General features: G+C 39.6%; 1 long non-coding RNA gene and 2 pseudogenes across 2 annotated transcripts in view; 2 read left to right on the top strand and 1 right to left on the bottom strand.

The window, feature by feature from the left end:
• Positions 1 to 13,509, top strand: part of LOC134762037 (uncharacterized) — a 43,415-nt gene extending 29,906 nt beyond the window's left edge. For both annotated transcript variants that reach the window (XR_010141508.1, XR_010141507.1), the window contains exons 8-10: positions 8,036 to 8,253; positions 9,884 to 10,007; positions 10,380 to 13,509. This is a non-coding gene — a long non-coding RNA (uncharacterized LOC134762037). The remainder of the gene's footprint in view (positions 1 to 8,035; positions 8,254 to 9,883; positions 10,008 to 10,379) is intronic.
• Positions 13,510 to 16,491: 2,982 nt separating this feature from the next.
• LOC134762005 (uncharacterized) lies at positions 16,492 to 20,974 on the top strand (annotated as a pseudogene).
• A 468-nt stretch (positions 20,975 to 21,442) lies between these two features.
• On the bottom strand, positions 21,443 to 22,440 carry LOC100440471 (KATNB1-like protein 1; annotated as a pseudogene).
• Between the last annotated feature and the right edge of the window lie 3,399 nt (positions 22,441 to 25,839).

Consider the following 25,839-nt stretch of genomic DNA (forward strand, 5'->3'; position numbering starts at 1 on the left):
ACTATGGCAGAAGGGGAAGCAAACATGTCCTTCTGCACAAGCTAGCAGGAGAGAGAAATGCAGAATGAAGGGGGAAAGTCCCTTAAAAAACCCATCAGATCTTATGAGTGTTCACACTCTCTCACAAGAACAGCATGGGGAAATTGTCCCCATGATCCAATCACCTCCCACGAGGTCCTTTCCCCAACGAATGGGGATTACAATTCAGATTATAATTCATGATGAGAGCCAGACCATATCAGTGACTAAAGGCAAGTTAATCTTATGGAATTCTGCAGCCTTTAAAAAGTTTGTTAATCCAAATAGTGGCCTTTCGAGAAAGATATTTTTAGTGAAATATACTTTCTGATGCTTGCATTCACTACAACATCCCAGCCTCCACTACCATTAGGAATTATATACATATATATACACACACACACACATACATAGTTACATATGTGTGTGTGTATATATATAATATATATATATATAGTTACGTGTGTGTGTATGTGTATACATGTATGTGTGTGTGTCAGCATTATTCAGCAGTAGGCAGGATCAAAATTCAGCCACTATTTTTATAAAGGTAAATACAATTTACAAAACTTAGTAAAACAAAAAACTAGTCACCACCATGTTAGGGAGTTCTGTGGCTGTAGTGGACACAAAGTTCCAAACCACAAGGGAGAGTTGGTAATAATGACATCACCTATACCGCTCATGTACCACCATAACCTAATGCTATACTACCTAACTAATGCTAGCTACTACTATCGCTGCTACTATTATTGTCATTAGTAGTGCCTTAACATTGTACGACCCTCTATAATTTATTTTTTAAATGCTCAAATAATTTTATTTAATATCAAGTTATTTTTAAGCAACAGAGAACTAAAAGCAGAAGAGAGAAGGGGCTTAGTCCTAAGCACAAGTCTGTTATTAGTTTTCCAAGAGTGAGAGGAAAGGGTTTTCATGCTATAAGCCTCTTGGTGAAATCTTAGTTTGAGCATTAATTTTGATCTCCATTTTGGTTATGATATCAAATGAGCAAAAGCCTGCACAGCTGACACGTTTTACACAAGCCTTGGAACTGGCTGCACTGACTTGTCTTGCTGAAGAAAATTCTAAGTGCAAGGCCAGCTAAAAACCAAAGCAATTGAACCCAATGCAGTCTAATACCCTGCTATAATACCCATAGAACACTCTTGATCTATCTATGGCCAAACTTCTCAAAATTTTGATTTGTTCAAAATCACTTTTAGCTGAAACTAATGGCCTTCTGTCATTCGTTATTGTCAAATATCTTTTCATTGCATTTGACCCTTTATACACTTCCTTTTTGAATAGTCTCTTGACATCAACAATTCTCTACTTCTGGATTTCCTCTTACTTCACCTTTTCCTACAACTTCAGCTACAGTCTCTGCATCCTGTTTCTCCAGAATTATGGACCTCAATCCTTTTCTCTCCTTCCTGGACACACTCTAATTTTGAAGATCAGGTTTTATGTATGTAACTGTCTCTTTTATGATCATGATAAATATTTTATCTACATTTTTATTCTTGAACTTTAACTTCTCTCCAATATTTCCAGCTTATATAATACCATTTAAATATTAAATATTTGCTAAACATCTACTGTAATTGGTGGAGTTACAGAAAAAAATTGAAAACCTACATCTTGGTTTCTAGGAACTTATCTTTTTTTTCCTACAGAGTTATAAAGACCAGGCACATGATGTACTTACTTTAGTAAGCATCTCTCTCCTCAAAAACAACATGTACAAAAAACAAACTTGTCATCCCTTCAGTCATTAACATCTCCATTCACCATGAATAAACACTAAACTCTTTAGGGAGTTTTCTGACGACTAACTCTTGTTTGAACTGTCATAGGCAATGAATATATGTGTTCTGCTGATAATTCTTATGAAGCATGCTCAAATTCAATGCTTTATTTCTACATAAGCTGCTCTCCTCACATTTGGATTCTGGGCAAAACTTCCTGATTACTCTCTCAACTTTTTCATTCCCCTCTTCCAAACCAGCCTGTAAACCAATGCTGTTAATTTTCTTAAAGACTTCTCAAATGCCAAGAGTACGTCCCTTACAAAAACATTATGCTTTCTTATGTTAAATTATCTTCTTATATCAAAATCTCTTTCTTCAATATCACCTTACTTACTCCCTTACTCACTACCTTGGTTTTATTCCAATTCTATATTTTTAAGACCTGGATCAAGATTTAACTTTTCCATGAAGCTTCACCAGGCAGATTGCAGACCACAGTGGTTTAGTTTTGGTCCCAAATGATGAGTTATTAATATTGATCTATACAAAGCTGTCTTATACTTCAACAGCCACTGCAAGATCCTAGAGGCTACACTGTCTTTTCATTGCCCATAAAATAGGCGTATTCTTCTGTTTCTATTCTTTTTATCCTTCCTTATTAAATATTCAAAAATTTAAAATCGATAATAAATAATAAAGACAACAAATAATCATTTTGTATCATTTACCAATTTAGCATAAATTGTTACTCGAGTTGCCCTACTTCGCACTGATCTTGCATGCTACAAAAGTCTTCCTATAAGTTGCTTCAATTTATACAGGCAGTAAAACATTTTTAACACTAACAAAACTCAGATTAGACTGAAAATAAGATTCATTTATGAAAATCATTATTGACATTCACAACATATTATGGAAACAGGAAACACATCTGCTAAAATTGGCACTCTCATCTCAACTGACTCATGGACAGAGAGTGATAAACTATGATTTGCCAACAGGTTCATGTACCAATTTGTGGCTTGGGTTGACATCACATGATCTTTCTGTTATAGTCTCTGGCACATGCTTCTCACATAGAATGCCAGCTATAGTTCAGGGGACATTTCTCAGAAAAGGACAAAATTTCAGAGAGAAGCTTGCCACTTCTCAAAATGTGTTAACATAGAACACTAAGAACTGATGAATGGGTTAAACTGGTTAAATTCCTCTTTAGCTTATGAATTTCTTTTCTTCGTTTTTGCCATTAGTCAAGATGGGAGTCTTAATTTTTGTTTCAGCAAATGTACACCATTGCTACACAGAAAAACAATTGTTGCTGTATTGACATGCAACAATATAAATAGAAGTGTTAATAAGTTAATTCATGATCATGATTTTATATCTAAATATAAAATAAAGGAAAATATTTTAAAATAGGAAAATAAAAATATATTTAAATAGAGCTACACTTATTATATTTTATAATTATAATATTCCTTAATGTAAAAATAAACGGTGAACCTATTCAGTTTAGAAAATAAAGTCCTTATATTTGAGCCTAAAAAGCTGTGTTTTTGTTTCCAAATTGAGGCACTTTACAAGTAGGTGTGAAAGCACACCATTGTCTTTTAATTATGTAGTAAATTATGTACCATGAAAACTTCCTAGAAGATTATTGAGAAACGATGTTCTTGGCCCAGAGACAGCCAAATGAAAAATTGATTAGGGTCTTCAGCACGGCAGAACAGAAGCTTGAGAAATGGAAAATATTGAAAGAGGACAGATAGTTATGATAACTGGATGTCTTGGCTAAGTGATTATTACAGTCACCACTAGAAACTTGTCACCTATTGGTTGATTAATTTGTAGAGATCTCCAGGGAGACTAGAATATATCAACCTCTGGGATCCAGCTATCTGGTACATATGGTGGCTCTGCTACTTTCTGCCTATGTGGCCATGGGCAGCCTCCTTAATCTCTTTGTGCCTCAGTTCTCTCATCTGTAAAATGGGAATAATAATCATGCCTTCTATGTGGACTTGTAATGAGAATTAAGTGAATTCATGTAAAACACTATAAAAAGTTCCTGGAATACAGTGAACATCCAGATGTCTGCTGTTAAGAATATTATTGGTTGTAAAGGCCAGGGACCAGTACCAGTCTGTGGTTTGTTAGGAACCAGGCGGCACAGCAGGAGGTGAGCAGCACGCCATGGAGCAATGCTTCATCTGTTATTTACAGCCACTCCCCATCACTCATATTACTGCCTAAGCTCCACCTCCTGTCAGATCATCAGTGGCATTAGATTTTCATAAAAACACCAATCTTATTGTGAACTATGCGTGTGAGGGATCTAGGTTGCATGTTCCTTATGAGAATCTAATGCCTGATGATCTGTCACTGTCTCCCATCACCCTCAGATGGGACCATCTAATTACTGGAAAACAATCTCAGGACTCCCACTGATTCTAAATTATGATGAGTTGTATAATTAATTATATATTATTACAATGTAATAATAATATAAAGTGCACAATAAATGTAATGTTCTTGAATCATCCTGAAACCACATCCTGGGATGGAGAAATTTTCCTCCCACTCCGGGATGGAGAAATTTTCTTCCAGAAAATCAGTCCCTGATGCCAAAAAGGTTGGGGACTGCTGTTGTAAAGCATTGTGTAGAATATTAGAGAAACTTTGCCATAGTGTGATCATTCAGTTTTGACCTCTACAAACCAATGCATCCATGTGAGTAATTCATCATCAGATTTCAAAACAGACACTTGTTTTGTTATAGCCAAATCCCTTAAACATAGTACTGAGTAAAGGGTGTAATCAAAACAAGCAGTTCACGTGGATTGAGAAAGTCTTTTGTCATAATCTCCTTGGCTATTGGTTTTGTCCTATTTAATGTTTATTTTAATACCACATTTAAAATATGAAGATATTGAGAGTCAGTTTTTAATATCAGCAATCTTATTGGATCCTTTCTTAATGATAATACATTGACACTGCTTGGTTTGGTGCCCTCTTTGATTAAAATAGCAATTGATCTCAGATTCCTTAAGGAAATCCTGACTAGCAAGACTGTCTCACAGAAAAATGTGTGTAGTTGGTAAAGTTGAGAATAAGCATCTTGCCACCTCTTATTTCAGTCATACAAATGCAAAAGTCATATTTCAGTGTGCTCTTCCTGCTCTACACTCTCACTATTGGGGGTTCATTTTGCTCTGTTTATAGAAATGTTTTTATATACTTCGTTTAGTAAATGACATCAAATTCTAAAAATGTTAGGATTGTGTTTATTACTTGAAGCTGTCTCTGTGCTGCAAAATCCACTGTACGTTGATACCTGATGATTTGCAAAGCATCATGCTTGTTCATAGTTACATGTGCCCACTGCAAAATCCTAAAATTAGCAGCAATATGTTGTTTAAATGTCTTTGGAAGAAGGACAATATGGAACTGTTGGAGTCACTGTGTATACACATGGCTGGTGAGAAGATGAAAGTGCACATTGGGGCTGGGCACGATGGCTCACACCTGTAATCCCAGCACTTTGGAAGGCCGAGGTGGGTGGATCATGAGGTCAGGAGATCGAGACCATCCTGGCTAACATGGTGAAACCCCGTCTCTACTAAAAATACAAAAAATTAGCCGGGTGTGGTGGTGGGCACCTGTAGTCCCAGCTACTCTGGAGGCTGAGGCAGGAAAAAAAGAAAAAAAGTGCACATTGGAAATCCATGAAAGCTTTGCTAAGTTATAGCTGGAAAACTTGGCAGTATTTTACATCTTTAGGAACTAGATTTTGATACTTTTGTGTGTGAAGACAGTAGGATCTGAACTGCTCCTGTATCATCCATGAAGGGAGCTCTCTGTAATCTCAGCTGAATTTTTGGCAACCATAGTTTTGAAAGAATGAATGTTCTGAACAGTTCTTAGGAGACCCATGGAATTATTCTTCCATTTTCCCTTTTGCCTGTAATCTGTAAGAAAGCTATCTTTAAATTAATGTGAAATGCATCAAGGATAACAAGCTGAAATCAAGTCATACATTCACATGCCTGTGACATTTCAGGAGGTAATCATCAATTCGTTTTGGTCACATTAGAGGTTATCAAAATATATAAGTTTAAATGGGGTAGAGGATTGAATGTGGGCAAAGTGTGTTATACAACTCAACAAATAAGCAATTTTGACAATTCTGAAAAATAGTTGAAGTATGAAATAACTTTGAGATTAAAAATGAACAAATTCTGACTAGTGTAAAACATAAAAACAACCAAAGACAAATAATTAACTTTGAAACAATCCCAGGTGGATTTAGTATAATTTTGCCTGGCAGACAGAACAGTGTCAGTGATTTCCAAGGTCTCTTTGAACCTCCCTGTTTGATGACTGATTTTCTTCTTTCAAGGACATCACATGTATTTTGAAAGCCACGTCTGTGTGATGCATTTTCCATCTATGCATTCACTTCTTTTCTTTCTCTGGATGCAGCTCGGTTACACAGGGGGCAATGCCCTCTGGAGCTGGCATACTGTTTGCTGTTTCCTCTAGTCTATCGTTAATGAGTATGTTTGGAAAAGTACTGAAGTTGGTGAAGTCACAGCAAAGGGAAGGGGGCCAGAGTAGGCGTGTTTGTTTTTGAACTAAGCAGCATTATATTTCTATAATAGTCCTAACTCACAGGTTAGTGCCATTCTGTGGTAATATTTATTTTAACATTTTATGGATGCATTCATATCCTTTTTCCTGATGTTCATTTCTGAGCCAAAATTTTAAAAACTGATTAAAACATTACTAATACAGTCTTTCTTGATGTTCATGTACATTTTTTCAACGAATATTTGAAAAATTGAACATTGCCATTTAAGTCAAATTGATGTAAATATGATACACAGAAGTCAGACAGCAGTTTCTCTAGTTTCTGTTAACTTTTCTAAATGTATTCAAGAAAGTTGCAAAAAGTAAAAATTGTTGTCCTTCTCAAAAGAATTTGTGGCTGTTTTGCCCAGCAATCACGTGACTTTTGAAACATTAAAACAAACAATAACTTGATATAATTAGTAAAAGGTAAAAACTTTGTCAGATTAGGCACTTCTATTGCTTACATGTATAAAATGGATACAATACTTCTTCTCCTGCCAGTCTGTCTCCTGGCACTGTTTAACTACTAAATGAAGTAATGAACCTAAAAATTACTTGGAGACATATTAAGACCGTTCAGATATAACATGGATGTCACTTTTTTCTAAAATTTACCTTTTTATAAACTGTATCTCCTGAGGAAATACATGGGAAAGTGAAAACACCATGGCTTTTAAATTCAGCTCCATTATTCGTTGGCCTGGAAAATGATTTTGAAGTCATTTTATGTTTCTGATTTTTGTTTCCCCAGATGTAAAAGTTGAATGATAATTGCTTATGAAGATTTCTGTGACCATTGATTAGACAATATCAGTAACAGAACCAATATATATCAATTTTTGTCATTCTTCAATTTCAATAAGGTCTAAGAAAGATAGGTTACTATATTTAGTATATTGACATTTTAGAAACATATGATAGTTTCTGAAGCAATAATTTTCATTGGAGAAATAAAGCTGAGAATTCGTCTCAGTCATCTTTGTTTGTTACATAATAAACACTATAAATAGTGATCCAAAGAGCAAATGCTTAAAATGGTCAAGATATATGTATTTTAAAAAACTGGTACAAAAAGTGCATATACGAAATATAATATTGTACCATAAAACACCCAAAAGAAATTGATTACAAATATAATTGTACATTTTCTTTTCACTTTGAATTTATAAGACCTTCGGGGAAGACCTGAATTAATTTGTCAAAGAAAATTAACCTAATGTGTATTTCTTTTTGATGAGTTTTTAAATCATTCTTTTCAAAGTAAGGGAAAGATGGTGGAATAAAAAGGAATCCAAGACTCTACCTCTCTCCAAATCCGGTAAAATAAACCACTGCCATGACCACAAACAAAACCCATATCAAACAAACAAGTGAACTTAAAGGCTGAGTGGGAAGGTTGGGGAAAATCAAGGATAAACTGGGAATGAGAAATCCTACATGCCACCTAGGAATCTCAGCATCAGCAGGAAAACCTTCTAGGGCTTGCTCTATGCTAGGCATATCAGATAGATTCGGGGCAATAAATTGATTTAGGTATTTTAAGCAGAAGAAGATTTAATACAAGGAATACAACATTTTCGCAGGGCTAGAATGATGGGAGTCAGGTCTAATAATGGCTCTCTCTTGTTTAGAAACCACTGCCATAGCTTCAATTTAAGAACCTGGAAGACATTACCACTGCTACCTCCTCTTCGACAACCAGCTCAAAACCTCCTCACAGCCCTTGTGATCAGAAAGTGGATCCACAAGGCTGCCTCCACAGCTCCTGTCCACACTCGTGTCCCTGGGACCTTGCTTGCTGCAGAAACCTCAGCAGGATATGGGCTTTCAGTTCAGAGATGAATTGCAGGTATAGCATGAATGCATCTAATTTGCATCCATAATCCTGTTCACAAAGGAGTCTGGGAAATAGGCTTTTAGTTTTCCAGCCTCTACGATACCATAAGGGACATAAGAGGAGGCAGGGATGGATGTTGATGGCCCAGTGAACGTATTCAGAGCTCCAATGTAGGTTGGTAATTGGAAAATAAGCTGCAAGTGACTGCAGTGTGATATTCCTTTGGTTCCATGGAGTGGAGCTTGATGCAGACATTTGAAGAAATCTCCATAGAGAAAAAAGAGCCTCCCTAGCAAGTTCTACGTTCAGCCCCACCAAACTCTTTGTCCTGTGCACTTACACAAACCGAGCTATAAGAAATAGAGTTCAATCCTATACACCAAGGCTACAGAAGAGTCAGGGGAAAAGAGTAAGAAAATAGATGAGGCCAGGCGCCGTGGCTCATTCCTGTAATCCCAGCACTTTGGGAGGCCGAGGCAGGCGGATCACGAGGTCAGGAGATCGAAACCATCCTGGCTAACACGGTGAAACCCCATCTCTACTAAAAATACAAAAAGTTAGCCGGGCGTGGTGGCGGGTGCCTGCAGTCCCAGCTACTCAGGGGACTGAGGCTGGAGAATGGCGTGAACCTGGGAGGCGGAGCTTACAGTGAGCCGAGATCGCACCACTGCACTCCAGCCTGGGCGACAGAATCGAGACTCCGTCTCAAAAAAAAAAAAAAAAGACAATGGAAGATGCAAAACATATGCCTTAAATATTTATAACTAAATCCTAAATCATGTATTCACAAATGAAAATAGCTTTGAAAGAATAAGAGGGCAAATGTAATTCTAGTGGACTCAAAGAATTTAAATGCTGCCTAAGTATCTGGCATCGTACACAGGAGTGACATTGGGATAAAAATTATATTTAATCTCCACTTTTAATCATCTTAATTCAAGAAATTGAGCAACACAAAACTCAGGGATTTTTTTTTCCTATTTAAATGAATGTGCTTAAATAGCATTAGTTGACAGATAGCTACATCAGTAGATGAAATGTCCTTTTAATATAATGCCAGACTCTTTACGCCCCACCCCCAACCAAGTCTCCACTATCCTCACTTGCTTTGGACAAAAATTACTCACAGTTCAAGTGCAAAGGAAGCTGTTCATTCTGTTGCATATATGTACATGGAATTACCAACTAAGCCAAGTCTTTGTGCATGAATTTGGAAACTTAATTAGTAGAGTGGATTTTTAAAACAAATTATTTCTTCAAATCACCTAGTCCATAATAATATTTGTCCCTCTGGGCTACAATTTGAAGAATTTTAATCATAATCTCCTTTTCTCAAGCCTCTTTTCATTAAACAAATATAAATATATTTATATGAAATACTTGGCAAGCCAGAACAAATCCCATATTGTCCTTAGCAAAATCAACGACGACAAAATCCCTTTAAACACATAGTTAATGCGTCCCAACATTTGTAAATCCAAAGTTCATGCTTGGGGTATATGCGTGTTTCCAAATTCAAAGGCCTAAACTTGATGTGATTTTCAATGAAAAAATTTCAGGTCAGAAAGAAAGTAGGAAGAAACTAGAAACCATTGGAAGATGGGAAAATATCTTCAATTTCAAATTTCTCTTCCCTCTACAGTTTCTTTTTTCATCTATGATGTTATTGAAAGAACGTTGCCAGGAGAGCTTAGACAAAGAGATCTCCTCCTGTCTCAGGCACTCACTGGACGTGTGTCCTTGGTTACATAGAGGATGTTATCCAGGTCTGTATTGCCTCAGGTACACCATATTAAGAGTTTGAATAATACAATTTCTCAGTTTCTAGAGTTCTATAAGTCTCAGATGCTCACTGTTTTCTGCATTGTGAACATGATTTTATCTATCAAAATAGCTTTATCTCAGATAATAATGTTTTATACAGATGAATAGGGTAGTAGTGTCTATAAAGAAACTGCATCGCTCACTTGTTCTCTGCCATCCTGCCTTTGTCTTATGACTTACAGGTTAAGAATGGTGTTTGGGGCATTGCCCCCTTATGCTTGGTTAATCTTACCCTCCTGCACACCAGCCCTTCCTGCCCCCTGACACATAGGCTGAGTCAGTGAGAAACCTCTTCTTTCCCTGCACCCTAAAAGGTCCTGTGTTGTGACAATAAAACCACAAGATTTTGAAGAAGCCTGCACCTCTGCAACCTCTGCATTGAACTGCATGAAGCACAGTCACTGGTCACGAAGCCTACAGTGGGCTGACTCTACATGAAGATGCACATCCAGAGATTCATTTTCCTTGCCTCTGGGTCTATGGAGTTATAAAGAAGGAAGTAATTAAGCATCTTGTTATTGAACGGTCAAAAGGGAAATAGCACTGAGTGAGTAACCTTAAGCAAGTCATGAAGCTGCATGAGAAGGGTTTACCACGTAGAAGAATGAGGGGTCCAGGCAGAAGACTCCAAGACAATAAAGAGATGAGGAAGTAGGCCGGGCACGGTGGCTCATGCCTGTATCCCAGCACTTTGGGAGGCCGAGGCGGGCAAATCGTGAAGTCAGGAGATCGAGACCATCCTGGCTAACATAGTGAAACCCTGTCTCTACTAAAAATACAAAAACAAAATTAGCCAGGCGTGGTGGCGGGTGCCTGTAGTCCCAGCTACTCGGGAGGCTGAGGTGGGAGAATGGCATGAACCCGGCAGATGGAGCTTGCAGTGAGTCGAGATAGTGCCAGGGCACTCTAGCCTGGGTTACAGAGCAAGACTCCATCTCAAAAAAAAAAAAAAAAAAGAGATGAGGAAGTAATAAAAGGGAACTGAGTGACCCAGGAGGCCAGGGCTTTGAAACACACTCTTCACCGGCTGCCACTACATCTTGTCTGATGACGTGAACCACCACATTCAAAAAGTAACATATTATCTTCTTAATTTAGGTTCCTTTACTCAAAATGCTGTTTAAAATACCTTAGTTCATAAGTGCACACGTTATTAAATATACATTGTTCTGACCTAATGAACTATGGATGAAAGCTGAAAATTAAGCCAATAACATAAATGGTTAGTATAGAAGTCACTGATTTAGAATAAGTTATGTTTTTAATCAGTGTGTTTAAATTTTCACTGGGTTGGTTTGGGGGTCATTAGAACATTTTGAAGGTATATACAGTTGTCCATTGGTGTCCGTGGGGGACTGGTTCCAGGACCCTCCTAAGATACCAACATTTGCAGATGCTCAAGTCCCTGACATCAAATAGCATTGTATTTGCATATAACCTATGCACATTCTCCTGTTACTTTAAATCACTTCTAGGTTACTTATAATGCCTGATGCAGTGTAAATGCCATGTAAATGCACAGTTGTTCTATTGTATTGTTTAGAAAATAATGACAAGAAAAAATCTGTCAGATACAATTTTAAAAAATATTTTTGATCCACAGTTAGTTGAATCCACAGAGATAGAACCTGCAGATACAGAGGGCCGACAATATATAGAACTAGAAACTCAGAATTTAAATTTTAGCTTTATTGTTGTTCAAAAGTTAATTAATACCATTAATATTATTGGCCACCTTGGTGACACTAACCATTCTCTTGGCCATTTTGTTCTGCCTAATTACCTCAAAACAAGAGGTTACAAATGACCACCATTTCATTTCATCTCAATGTGTGTCAGGAATTCAGGCAGGTCTCCCCTGGGTGATTCTTCCATTCCGGGTGGCATCACCTCAGCTCACTCAGTGGTAGTCAGCTAGTAGCTGGACTGGTGTGGAGGGGTCATGAGAGCTTCAGGTGCATGCTGGTGCCTTGACGGAGGCATCTGGAAGCCTGGATTTTGCTGAGTCCTTTTAGGTATTCCCAGGGACTCGCAAGGGGGACAAAAGGGGTCAACATTTACAAAATACTCAGGGCCCTGAAACTCCAAGGTGGAAAGAGTCAGTTTTCTTACATCCCAGACCTGGAACTGTCATGGTGTCACTTCTTCCACACACAACTGGTCAAAGCTGTCACAGGCCAGCGTCAGAAATAGCCCCTGTCTCTTGATGGGAATGGTGATGGGAAAGAATCTGTGGTCATCTTTAATCTACCAAAGCCTGAGACCAAAGGGCCACACATACAAATGAAAAGTAAAAGCTCAAATCAAACTTGGAAAGCCTGAAGCCTGGTTTAATTCTAACAATATTACCAAAATAAACTAATCCTGCATTAAGTCAGCACTGAAATAAAAGATCTCTGCATTCCACTCAAGAACCTGAACTGTCACGAACAAATGCAACATGAATATTTAATGCTTTGTTTTTAGAAATAACAAATGAATTCAATCTTGGAATCCACTTGTCCTTCAATATTTATTTTACTATTCCTTTCTGCTTTTAGAAATTATTTGCAAGAGTTCTGTGTATGATCATCTATTTCCATAAAAGAAGAAAGTATCGGTATCCAACATGTCCAAAGCTATGATAAATTCTGATGTCAAATAAAGGACTAACATACTGAAGTACAGTATTGTCAAATGGTACCAATCAAAAAAATAAGGAGGAAAATATCTAGAGGTGCCTGCAACATTAGATACTCATATTAATTCATGAATTAATACAAAGGAGTTTTCATCACACCTGTGTCATATTTCTCGGCAGTTTCTAGCCTTGTTGCATGTTTTACTGAATTTCAGAGGAGCTAATGCTCTATTAAAAACAAGAAGGAAGACTTGAATGTAGAAACAAAAAATAGGATCTTTAATAAGATATTTACAGATATAACAAAATATATACATATCCACCCATATGACAAATAAATGAATTCAGTATCATCATCTTTCTATGTTTTATAATCAATTTTATTTTTGTTCAGAAAAGGTTAATCTCTCATTTTTATTCTACAATATATAATTGATGGCTAATTATTTAAAAAGTTATTGCTTATATGATATAATAAGGGGAACTCTGGGACAATAAAGACTATATTTTCTGAGAAACAAAATATAAAGTATGTTGAAATTCATGCTCTGGATACTAAATATTGTTGAATATTTGAAAAGTCGGCTTGGTTATTTTTTGCCTAACTGAAAAGTCTGGAGGATTGAATGGCCAATTTGATTAAACCTTTTCCATAAAATTTGATTTCACCCCCTCAGTAAAATGAACAGGTGAAACAATACAAAATAAACATGGCTGCATAAGCAAGCACTTAATTAGTTACAGCTTATTTTCAAATGCATTATTTAAATGTGAATCTTTATATGGTATCTCACATCAATCTATATAAATATTATATCTTCAAACTAAGCACCACCCTTGGGTTACAGTGGAAAACACTATGATTCTATAAATAAGTGCTTACATGTATGTACTTTTTGATGGAATGTATTTATTTAATAAAATCTCATTAAGTTTATGTATTATATATTATATACTTATATATAAAGTTATATTTTTATTTTTTTCAGTGTGAACAAAATTTTAATATTGATTTCTGTTGTTTTAGACTTTCAGTCTTTTCAACATAAGAAAATAGCTGCACACATTTATTTTTTATTTTATTTTATTTTATTTTTTTGAGATGGAATCTCGCACTGTCGCCCAGGCTGGAGTGCAGTGGCGCGATCTCAGCTAACTGCAAGCTCTGCCTCCCGGGTTCACACCATTCTCCTCCCTCAGTCTCCTGAGTAGCTGGGACTACAGGCACCTGCCACCATGCCCAGCTAATTTTTTGTATTTTTAGTAGAGACAGGGTTTCACTGTGTTAGCCAGGATGGTCTTGATCTCCTGACCTTGTGATCCGCCCACCTCGGCCTCCCAAAGTGCTGGGATTACAGGTGTGAGCCACCACGCCCAGCCGAACATTTTAAGATTGTGTTTTATTTTAAAAAAATAGTTAAACACATAATTAAAAAAAAATTAAACACAATCTTAAAAGTGTTTGGCTGGTCCCGGTGGCTCACGTATCTAATCCCAGCACTTTGGGAGGCCAAGGCAGGTGAATCACGAGGTCAGGAGTTCAAGACCCACCTGGCCAACATGATGACACCCCATCTCTAGTAAACATACAAAAATTAGCCAGGCGTGGTGGTGTGCACCTGTATTCCCAGCTGCTTGAGAGCCTGAGGTAGAAGAATCACTTGAACCCGGGAGGTGGAGGTTGCAGTGAGCCGAGATTGTGCCACTGCACGCCAGCCTGGGTGACAGAGCAAGACTCTGTCTCAAAAAAAAAAAAAGTTAATGATGTTTGATCTTGGTGGTTCTAGTAATAAGTCCTGTCTTATTTTTTCACGTAGAATAAATTATGTTTTTATGCTGGATTGCATTAAATCCAGTAGTTCTTAAACAATGTTACCAAATAACCACATAACTCCCAAATGCAGCAAAGGCGAACAGTCTTCATGGTGCACTTTCACCTCATGGACGTCAAAACTGCTCCTTTTGGATATTTTCCCACTTCGATGTGAAGTACATTGTTGGGGTTTCATTACGTGGCTTTTTAAAAGAAAAAATGGTTTTGATTTCTTCCACAGTTCATAGTTCTCAGTTGAGACTTTTTTTTTTGTAAATCATGTAGTTCAGTGATGTTTTGAAAAACAAAATGCTCCTCAGTAGATGAAATCTGTCAATGTAACTGTAATAAATAAGCACCTACAGGCTGGGTATGGTGGCTCACACCTGTAATCCCAGCACTTTGGGAGGGTTTTGGCCACGTGTGGAGAACCAAGGAACATAATGAACCTGGTTGGTTGCTCCTAAGTTCAGTGGATAAAGTGATAAAATAAAATGATGAACTCAGGGATTCTATCTCCTGGCTTCAGAAACAGATACTAAGCCTCAAATCTGCTAAGATTGCCCTGAGTGAGAGTTTTATCTCCTGTAGAGAAAGAGCTGAAATTGTGCAAAAACAGACACAAGCTCTCATCATGCAAGTGGCTAACCTGCAATGAAAGGTGCATGCCCAGCTTCGCAGGTGTCTACTGTTAAAGTGAGGGCATTGATTGGAATAGATGGGACCCTGCAACTTAGAATGAGAACGTGTGGGAGGACCCTGATGAAGCTGGGGACACTGAGTTTGTAAACTCTGATGAAACTTCCTTGCCAGAAGAAACAGCTTCCCCTTCCCCAGTAGTGGCAACATCCCCTACCTGACCCATGCTGCCATCAGCCTTTCCACCTATGTCTTAGGAGATAAACCCTGTGCTGCCTGAGGCAACGGCGATGGCCTCCTCTGAGGCATTTGCCAGGCAGGATAATGTTGATTCTTCTCAGGAGCCACTCTCAACACCCATGTTTGCTTCTAGACTTATAACTAGACTAAAGTCAAGGTGGGCCCCTAGAGGTAAGGTTGAGAGTGTGACCCATGAGGAGGTGCTCTACACTCAAAAACAACTGCTTGAGTTTTCTAATTTATATAAACAGAAATCTAAAGAACAAGCATGGGAATGCATATTAAGGGTGTGGAATAATAGTGGAAGGAACATAGAGTTGGATCAGGCTGAATGTATTGATTTGGGCCCACTAAGTAGGGACTCTGCATTTAATGTTGCCGTTCAGGGAGTTAAAAAATATTCTAATAGTTTATTTGCTTGGTTAGCTAAAATATGGATTAAAAGATGGCCCACTGTGAGCAAGCTGGATATGCCTGATCTCCCTTAGTTTAATGTAGAGGAAGGGATCCCAAAGGCTTAGGGAGATTGGAATGGTGGGGTAGATTAGTCACTTTAGACCTACTTATCTCAGATGGGAGGGTCCAGAAGATACACCCTTGACCAATGCCTTGCAAAATAGATTTGTGAGGGCAGCATCTGCCTCTTCAAAGAACCCTGTAATTGCTCTTCTCTGTATGTCGGATCTAACAGTGGGAACCACAGTCACTCAACTACATAATTTAAATACAATGAGAATAATTGGATCCCAAGGTGGCAGGGCCAAGTGGCAGCACTCAATGGCCAAAGGTAAGGTGGGCATAGCTACCATAAAGCACAGCAGGGGCAAAGCGGCAATAAAAATAGTCTGACTCGTGTAGAGCTTTGGCATTGGCTAATTAATCACAGTGTTCCTAGTAGTGAAATTAATAGGAAGCCTACTTAATTTATACAAGCAGAAAACTTCTAGGTTGAATGGACAAAAGACTAATTTGAATTACAAAAACAGAGAATCACGGCCCCTCAATCAATTTCCAGACTTGAGCCTGTTTACAGACCCAGAACTCCTTGAATGAAGGGGAGGCCAGGTCACCTTGAAGAATTTCACTGCCAACAATTTATGCAGTGAATCTTTCTCGCATCCTTCCCCAAGGAGACCTCTGGCCTTTCACCAAAATGTCTGATCAGATCAGACATTTTGGGGTCTACTGTACATTGGCTCTGAGCTGACATTAATTCCAGTGGACCCAAAATATCATTGTGGTTCTCCAGTTAACATAGAGGCTTATGGAGGTCAGGTAATTAATGGAGTTTTAGCCCAGGTCCAACTTACCATGGGTCCAGTGGGTTCCTGGACTCATCCTGTGGTCATTTCCCCAGTGCCAGAATGCAAAATTGGCATGGACAAACTTAGCAGCTGGCAGAACCCCCACATTGGCTCCCTGACTGGTAGGGTTGTAGGAGATCATCAGAGTGGTGGGAGAAGCTATAGGGAAGGGAGGAGGCCTTCTGAAAGGTCGGAAGGCTCTGCATAGCTTCGGGGGAGAATAAGCTAAAAGCAGCTGTTGTCTTACCCTGAGACAGAGGGTGAGGAATAGGTACGAGGAAGTGTAGGGGAATTTATCATAAACAGGCTTATTTACTTATGTTAACCAGGAACCAACCTTTGATCATCCACCAAGAGACCGCTCTCTGAATGGGGGAAAAATAATATTAATTACTCACAAATTGTGTTGGCTCCAGGCTTTTGGCATTATGTCTGTACTGAATAAAAGCAAGCAGCTCCAGCTTATCAAGACTGCTCTTTTTTTTTTTTTTTTTTTTTTTTTTTTGAGAGGGAGTCTTGTTCTGTCCCCAAGGCTGGAGTGCAGTGGCATGATCTCGGCTCACTGCAAGCTCCACCTCCCAGGTTCACACCATCCTCCTGCCTCAGCCTCCCAAATAGCTGGGACTACAGGCGCCCGCCACCACGCCCGGCTAATTTTTTTGTATTTTTAGTAGAGACGGGGTTTCACTGTGTTAGCCAGGATGGTCTCGATCTCCTGACCTAGTGATCTGCCTGCCTTGGCCTCCCCAAAGTGCTGGGATTACAGGCGTGAGCCACGGGGCCCAGCCGTGACTGCTCTTTCTTTGGCCCTGAGTGCTGGGCAGTCCCCTAGCTGCTCTTACACTGCATACTTGTGTCCGAGTACTCCTTTCATCTGTCACTCGGCCAGGGCCTGTGGGATGGACCCAGCATAGGGTGAGGGCTATTATGTTGAGAAAGGCCAAATGGAAGCCATTAGAGCTGCCTCTACCTAGAAACATAGTAAATCAAAAAGTGTCAAATCCCTGGAGGGATTGCAGAGATTAGTGCCACCAGCAAGATCTTGGAAAATGCAGGGGTGGGGATCCTCACCACATCCCCGTTCAACTCTCCCATTTGGCCTGTGCAGAAGACAGATGGACCTTGGAGAATAACAGTGGATTATCATAAGCTTAACCAAGTGGTGATGCCAATTTCAGCTGCTGTACCAGATGTGGTTTCATTGCTTGAGATAATTAACACATCTCCTGGTACCTGGTATGCAGCCATTGACTTGGCAAATGCCTTTTTCTCCATTCCTGTCCATAAGGTCCACCAGAAGCAATTTGCCTTCAGCTTGTAAGGCCAGTAATATACTTTTATTATCCTACCTCAGGAGTATGTCAGCTCTCCAGCTTTGTGTCATAATCTTATTCAGAGAGACTTTGATCACTTTTTGCTTCCACAAAATATCACACTGGCCCATTACATTGATGACATAATGTGATTCATCCAGTGAACAAGAAGTAGCAAACACACTGGACTTATTGGTGAGACATTTGCATGCCAGAGTATGGGAAATAAATCTGACTAAAATTCAGAGAGCTTCTACCTCAGTAAAATTTCTAGGGGTTCAGTGATGTGGGGCCTGTAGAGATATGCCTTCTAAGGTGAAGGATAAATTGCTGCATTTGGCCCCTCCTACAACGAAGAAGGAGGCACAATCCCTAGAGGGCCTATTTGAATTTTGGATGCAACACATTCCTTATTTGGGTGTGTTACTCAAGCCCATTTATTGAGTGACCCGAAAGGCTGCTAGTTTTGAGTGGGGTACACAACAGAAAGCTCTGCAACAGGTTCAGGCTGCTGTGCAAACTGTTCTGCCACTCGGGCCATACGACCTAGCAGATCCAATGGTGCTTGAGGTGTCAGTGGCAGATAGGGATGTTGTTTGGAGCCTTTGGCAGGCCCCCATAGGTGAATCACGATGGAGGCCTCTAGGATTTGGAGCAAGGCCCTGCTATCTTCTGGAGATAACTACTCTCCTTTTGAGAGAGAGCTCTTGGCCTGTTACTAGGCTTTGGGGAAAACTCAACGTTTCACTATGGGTCATGAAGTCACCATGCAACCTGAACTGCCTATCATGAACTGGGTGCTTTCTGACCAATCTAGCCATAAAGTGGGTCATGCACAGTGGCATTTCATCATCAAATGGAAGTAGTATATATGTGACTGGGCTCAAGCAGGTCCTGAAGTCAGAAGTAAGTTTCATGAAGTGGCTCAAATGCACATGGTCTCCATTCCTGCCACCCTGCCTTCTCTCCCCCAGCCTGATGGCCTTACACAGAGTTCACTATTATCAGTTGACAGAGGAAGAGAAGATCAGGGCCTGGTTCACAGATGGTTCTGCACGACATGCAGGCACCACCCAGAAGTGGACAGCTACAGCACTACAGCCACTTTGTAGGACATACATCCCTGAAGGACAGTGGTGAAGGGAAATCTTCCCAGTGGGCAGAACTTTGAACAGTGCACCTGGTTGTGCACTTTGCATGGAAGGAGAAATGGCCAGATGTGTGATTATATACTGATTCATGGGCTGTAGCCAATGGTTTGGCTGGATGGTCAGGGACTTGGAAGAAGTATGATTGGAAAATTGATGACAAAGAAATTTGGGGAAGAGATACGTGGATGAACCTCTCTGAGTGGTCAAAAACTGTAAAGACATTTGTATCACATGTGAGTGCTCACCAGTGCATGACTTCAGCAGAGGAGGATTTTAATAATCAAGTCGATAGGATGACCCGTTCTGTGGACACCACTCAGCCTCTTTCCCCAGCCACCTCTGTCATCACCCAATGGGCTCATGAAGAAAGTGGTCATGGTGGCAGGGATGAGGGGATTCTTGGGCTCAGCAACATGGACTTCCATTTACCAAGGCTGATCTGGCTATGGCCACTGCTGAGTGCCCAGTTTGCCAGCAGCAGAGACCAACACTGAGCCCTTGATATGGCACAATTCCTCGGGTGATCATCCAGCTACCTGGTGGCGGGTTGATTATATTGGACCTCTTCCATCATGGAATGGGCAGAGGTTTGTCCTCATTGGAATAGACACTTACTCCACATATGGGTTTGCCTATCTTGCACGCAATGCTTCTGCCAAGACTACCATCTGTGGACTCAGAATGCTTTACCCATCATCACAGTATTCCACACAGCATTGCCTCTGACCAAGGCACTCACTTCATGGATAAAGAAGTGTGGCAGTGGGCTAATGCTCATGGAACTCACTGATCTAACCATGTTCCCCATCATCCTGAAACAGCTGGATTAATAGAATGGTGGAATGGCCTTTTTAAGTCACAATTACAACTCCAACTAGGTGACAATGCTATGCAGGGCTAGGGCAAAGTTCTCCAGAAGGCCGTGTATGCCCTGAATCAGTGTGCAATATATGGTACTGTTTCTCCCATAGCTAGGATTCATGGGTTCAGAAATCAAGGGATGGAAGAGGAAGTGGCACCACTCACCATCACCCCTAGTGATCCACTAGCAAAATTTTTGTTTCCTGTTCCCACAACATTACATTCTGCTGGCCTAGAGGTCATAGTTCCAAAGGGAGGAACGCTGCTACCAGGAGACACAACAACGATCCCATTAAACTGGAAGTTAAGATTGCCACCTGAACACTTTGGGCTCCTCCTACCTTTAAGTCAACAGGCTAAGAAGGGAGTTACAGGCCGGGCACGGTGGCTCATGCCTGTAATCTCAGCACTTTGGGAGGCCGAAGTGGGTGGATCACGAGGTCAGCAGATCGAGACCATCTTGGCTAACATGGTGAAACCTTGTCTCTACTAAAAATACAAAAAATTAGCCAGTAGCCAGGCATGCTGGTGGGCACCTGTAGTCCCAGCTACTCAGGAGGCTGAGGCCAGAGAATGGCGTGAACCTGGGAGGCAGAGGTTGCAGTGAGCCGAGATCGTGCCACTGCACTCCAGCCTGGGCGGATTGACCTGGACTATCAAGATGAAATCAGTCTACTACTGCACAGGAAGAGTATGCATGGAATACAGGAGATCCATTAGGGCGTCTCATAGTATTACCATGCCCTGTGATTAAGGTCAATGGGAAACTACAAAAGCCCAATCCAGACAGGAATACAAATGACCCAGACCCTTCAGGAATGAAGGTTTGTGTCACTCTACAAGGAAAAAATTCACGATCTGCTGAGATGCTTGCTGATGTCAAAGGGAATACAGAATGGGTAACAGAAGAAGGTAGTTATCAATACCAGCTGTGATCACGTGACTAGCTGCAGAAATAAGGACTATAATTGTCATGAGTATTTCCTCCTTCTTTTGTTAAACACGTTTGTGCATGTATACACTTGTACTAAGAAAATAACTTCATTTTATTTCTTTTCTCCTTTATCATGTGACATAAGATTTATTGACTTCACATCAGCATTTGAGTATTGTTAACTTTATGTAATAGTATTTGGGTTGGGGACTGGTACGTTTCCGGTTGTACGAAGGATAGTTGTGTTATGTTAGGTGTAATTATGACCTTATTGTTGTCTTTATTTGAAGATTATGTATGATCTCAGGAGATGTGTATGGGTTCAAGTTGACAAGGGTTGTACTTGTGATCATTAACACTGAGTGTCAACTTGATTGGATTGAATGATACAAAGTATTTGATCCTGGGTGTGTGTGTCGGTGAGGGTGGTGCCAAAGGAGATTAACATTTGAGTCAGTGGGCTGGGAAAGGTAGACCCACCCTTAATCTGGGCGGGCACAATCTAACCAGCTGCCAGCACGGCTAGAATATAAGCAGGCAGAAAAATGTGAAAATGAAGACTGGCCTAGCCTCCCAGTCTACATTTTTCTCCCATGCTGGATACTTCCTGCCCTCGAACATTGACCTCCAAGTTCTTCAGTGTTGGAACTTGGACTGGCTCTCCTTGCTCCTTAGCCTGCAGATGGCCTATTGTGGGACCTTGTGTTTGTGTGAGGTAATACTTAATAAACTCCCCTTTATATGTATATATTTATTCCATTAGTTCTGTCCCTCTAGAGAACCCTGACTAATACAATATTCTTCAAATTTGCTTGTAAGTATTAACTTTACTAGAGGCAACAAGTCTACACAGCAGCAAAGTGAGATACATTGTTTTTCTTCTGTAAACTATTGGTAGGCACAGGAAGGCAATCTACCACAATGCCAAGACCTTCTATCCTCAACAAATAAGCTACACGTTCCCTTACATGTCTAGTTCTACAGAAAATTGAGGATACATTCCATATCAAATTTCTTTTGAACAAAACTTGGGCCATTGTTTCAAGGTCCAGAGAAAACTCAGAAAAATACTCACTCTGTTTTGATGATGGGCTTCTGTCTGTGAAGAACCAGAATCACTGGAGTTAATCAAATATGTTCGACCATTATGACGTCGTTTTTCAGGCAGGTGGCCTGCACAAGCCATTTCATTTTCTTCATTTGCCATGTCACAGAGCCCACTTCTATGGGACTGTTGTTTTTCTGTAACACAAATTTGGAAAGGGATGATAAACCTTCTTTCTCTCATAGATCACTTTACAGAGTTTATCTGGGCTTTTCACAGCTTCTCCAACGGTTCTATTTATGTAAGCAGACAACTGTTTTGGAGATTTCTTAACCTCCTTCATGTTCTTATTAGTCAAATTATCTTTTTTTTTTCTAGAAAGGTCAATAAAATGATCCTCAATATTATTACAAAAGTTCCATTTTTTTTTTAACATTGTGGGTCCCAGATTCCATAATCTCTTAAGTACTGGTGCTTCATGGTACCTGGTGCCTGAGCCCAGGCTGGCGCTAAAGATCTGTGCCCGGCAGACAGCCTAGAATGTCCTTGGGCTCCTGGGTGCAGTCCTACTCAGGGCCATTCAGCGCATCCACCAGTATATTTTTAAATAATTGCATATGTTCGCAAGTGTTAAATGTGTGTTTCTGAAGTATTTTATTTGATATCACTCTAGGCTCACTCACCACTTAGGTTTATTAGAAGTCATAAGGGTGTGAAGTTTATATGAATAGTTTTGTTGTTGGTTGGTGGTTGTTTGTTTGTTTGTTTGTTTTTGAGACGGAGTCTTGCTCTGTCACCCAGGCTGGAGTGCAGTGGCACAATCTTGCTCACTCCAAACTCTGCCTCCTGGGTTCAAGCGATTCTCCTGCCTCAGCCTCTGGAGTAGCTGGGATTACAGATGCCTGCCACCACATCCGGCTAATTTTTGTATTTTTAGTAGAGATGGGATTTCACCATGTTGGTCAGGCTGGTCTTGAACTCCTGACCTCAAGCAATCCACCCACCTCAGGCTCCCAAAGGGCTGGGATTACAGGCATGAGGCACTGCGCCTGGCCAAATAGCTGTTTTTAGGATGGAAATTTCATGTCTTCATTGGTATCTTCACAGATTTACTTTGCATAGTGCATTTTGAAATCTGTCTTTTATTTTATGATCAAAATATATACTTATACATATTGGGAACATATCTTTTAGGTTGCTGCAAAAGTAATTGTGGTTTTTGCCATTAACTTTTGCACCAGAAGATAAAGACCTATTTGCAATGCTTGTTAGTAAATCAGAATTGAATAAAGCACATTTTTGAAGTCATAGAAGCTTGAAAAACTGTGCCTCTCTTGATCCATAGACTGCATTCATCTGTACCTATAGGACTTTATTTTCCTTGATTCTTATAATAATTTGAATTCATTATTCATCTGTTTAAATAAGTATCCTCATTAGAATTACCTATGTTGAAATTTGCAGTGGTTTACTTTCTCTTTCCAGTGTAAAGAAAAGAAAGATAGCTCCGTTAGTACAAAATTCAATATGGGTCAATTGTGAAAAATGACTGTCTTGAAAACTGATTTCCTCTTATACCATTAATAAGCATAGAGTGTCTATAAAGTTTAGTACAATTCTGCTGCACACCTATAATACAGTTTTGAACCTCTCTTCTAGAAATATATCAACCACCAGGACACAGACCTAGAGATTTTTTGGGAGCAGTGTAACTTTTAGGAAAGATGTAAGAAATGGGAGAAGGGAGAACCCAAGGGGAGATAGTTGTTGGTCATGTGGAGGTTTCCATTTGCTGTGTGAAGCTCTTAGTGATAGAGTCAGGTTCAAAGTCTCGGAATAATGTTGTGGCTCTCTTTAAGGTAGGGTTATCCCCACAGTAGGAATGAAAATGGAGCAGTTCACATAACTGCTGTCACTTAACTAGAGTCCCATGCTGAGGAGTGATACAGTCACCATTGCAGGGCAGGCCCATTCTCTTTCTACTGTATTACCTGGAAGAAGTAGCCAAGCAAGATGTGAAATATACTCCCCCTGGGAGCAAGAAAACTCAGAGTCCAGGTCAGTGCCAGAATCATGATGTAATTTTTTTCAAGTTACTTATTTTCTCTAAGACTGTTTCATCATCAGGATATCATACTCACCTTGTCCTGCTTTTTTCACATGTATCTTGTTGAAATAGAATGATAAACATGTGCAATCACTCTGAAAAGTGCTGGAAAAATAATATGATATGCAATGTTTATTTTATAATTTGTCTTTTATTATAAAATATTAAACTTAAATATATGTTATATAACACAATAATATGACTTAAAATAGCTAATATTTATTCAGGTATTACTATATTCCAGGTGTTATTTTAAGACTTTACATAAATTAACTCATTTTTTTCAATCAATACCTTGAAATAGAAATAGTTACTACTATTTGCAATTTTATAGAGCACAGAGTAACTTGACCAAGGTCACACAGCTAGGAATTCCTAAAACTGGGAAGTGAAAACCAGAATATATTGTTTTAAACATTGTGTAATAAATAAGAAAAGGCACAAATTCCTGATACAATTCTTTTTTTTTTTTTTTTTTGAGACAGAGTCTCACTCTGTCACCCAGGCTGGAGTGCAGTGGTGCCATCTTGACTCACTGCAAGCTCCACCTCCCAGATTCACACCATTCTCCTGCTTAGCCTCCCGAGTAGCTGGGACTACAGGCACCCGCCACCACGCCTGGCTAATTTCTTTGTATTTTTAGTAGAGACGGGGTTTCACCATGTTAGCCAGGATGGTCTCCATTCCTGACCTCATGATCCGCCTACCTCAGCCTCCCAAAGTGCTGGGATTACAGGTGTTAGCCACCGCGCCCCACCAATTCCTGGTATAATTCTTTATATAGTACATGTGCTCAAATATCTGTTCACCTTCCATTAAATTAGGATGATAAATGTGTTATAATGCTTCTAGAACATTGATTACTAACACTGTTTATTTTAACATTTAATCTGAATCACATGGGCAGGGCAGGAGACATGGCAAACTTCTTTTCCTTATTAAAGTCAAATCTCATTACAAAAAGAAACATTATGAAATATAGGTGTAAAACTACATTTCTTTAAAATAATAAAAATGTATATTTATTAACAGTAAAAGATGTCATCCTTGATTTTTTTTTTTTGGAAACAGAGTCTCGCTCTGTCATGCAGGCTGGAGTGCAGTGGAGCAATCTCGGCTCACTGGCCCATTGCAACCTCCGCCTCCCAGGTTCAAGCAATTCTACTGCCTCAGCCTCCCAAGTAGCTGGGACTACAGGTACATGCTACCACGTTGGGCAATGTTTTGTATTTTAGTAGAGGTGGGGTTTTACCATGTTGCCCAGGCTGGTCTCGAACTCCTAAGCTCAGGCAATCTGCCCACCTTGGCCTCCCAAAATGCTAGGATTACAGGTGTGAGCCACCATGCCTGGCCCCTTGAAGTTTTTTAACATCATACTACATATGCAAAAAACTATTTACTTTTACAATAGTTTTTCTTTGGGGATGGCCATCAAGATTTTATTTAGTTTCAGCAAATATTTGTTGAATGTTGATGGCACCAGAAACAGTTCTAAGTATTGCTGGTGAAGAGGTGATTAAGATAAATCCCTTCTAATAAGATCTAGTCTAGTCAGAGAATCAGGAACAAGTCATTTAATATCATGTTGTTATTGCTGAATGGAAAGAGCCCATATATGTGGCTATTCATTCAGTTTTTTGTTTGTTTGTTTTTGTTTTTTGTTTTGTGTTGGGAGCAGGCCCCCCAAAATCTGGCCATAAGCTGGCCCCAAAACTGGCCATAAACAAAATCTCTGCAGCACTGTAAC

This window comes from Pongo abelii, chromosome 8 (assembly GCF_028885655.2).
Source record: "Pongo abelii isolate AG06213 chromosome 8, NHGRI_mPonAbe1-v2.0_pri, whole genome shotgun sequence".
Lineage (NCBI taxonomy): Eukaryota > Metazoa > Chordata > Mammalia > Primates > Hominidae > Pongo > Pongo abelii.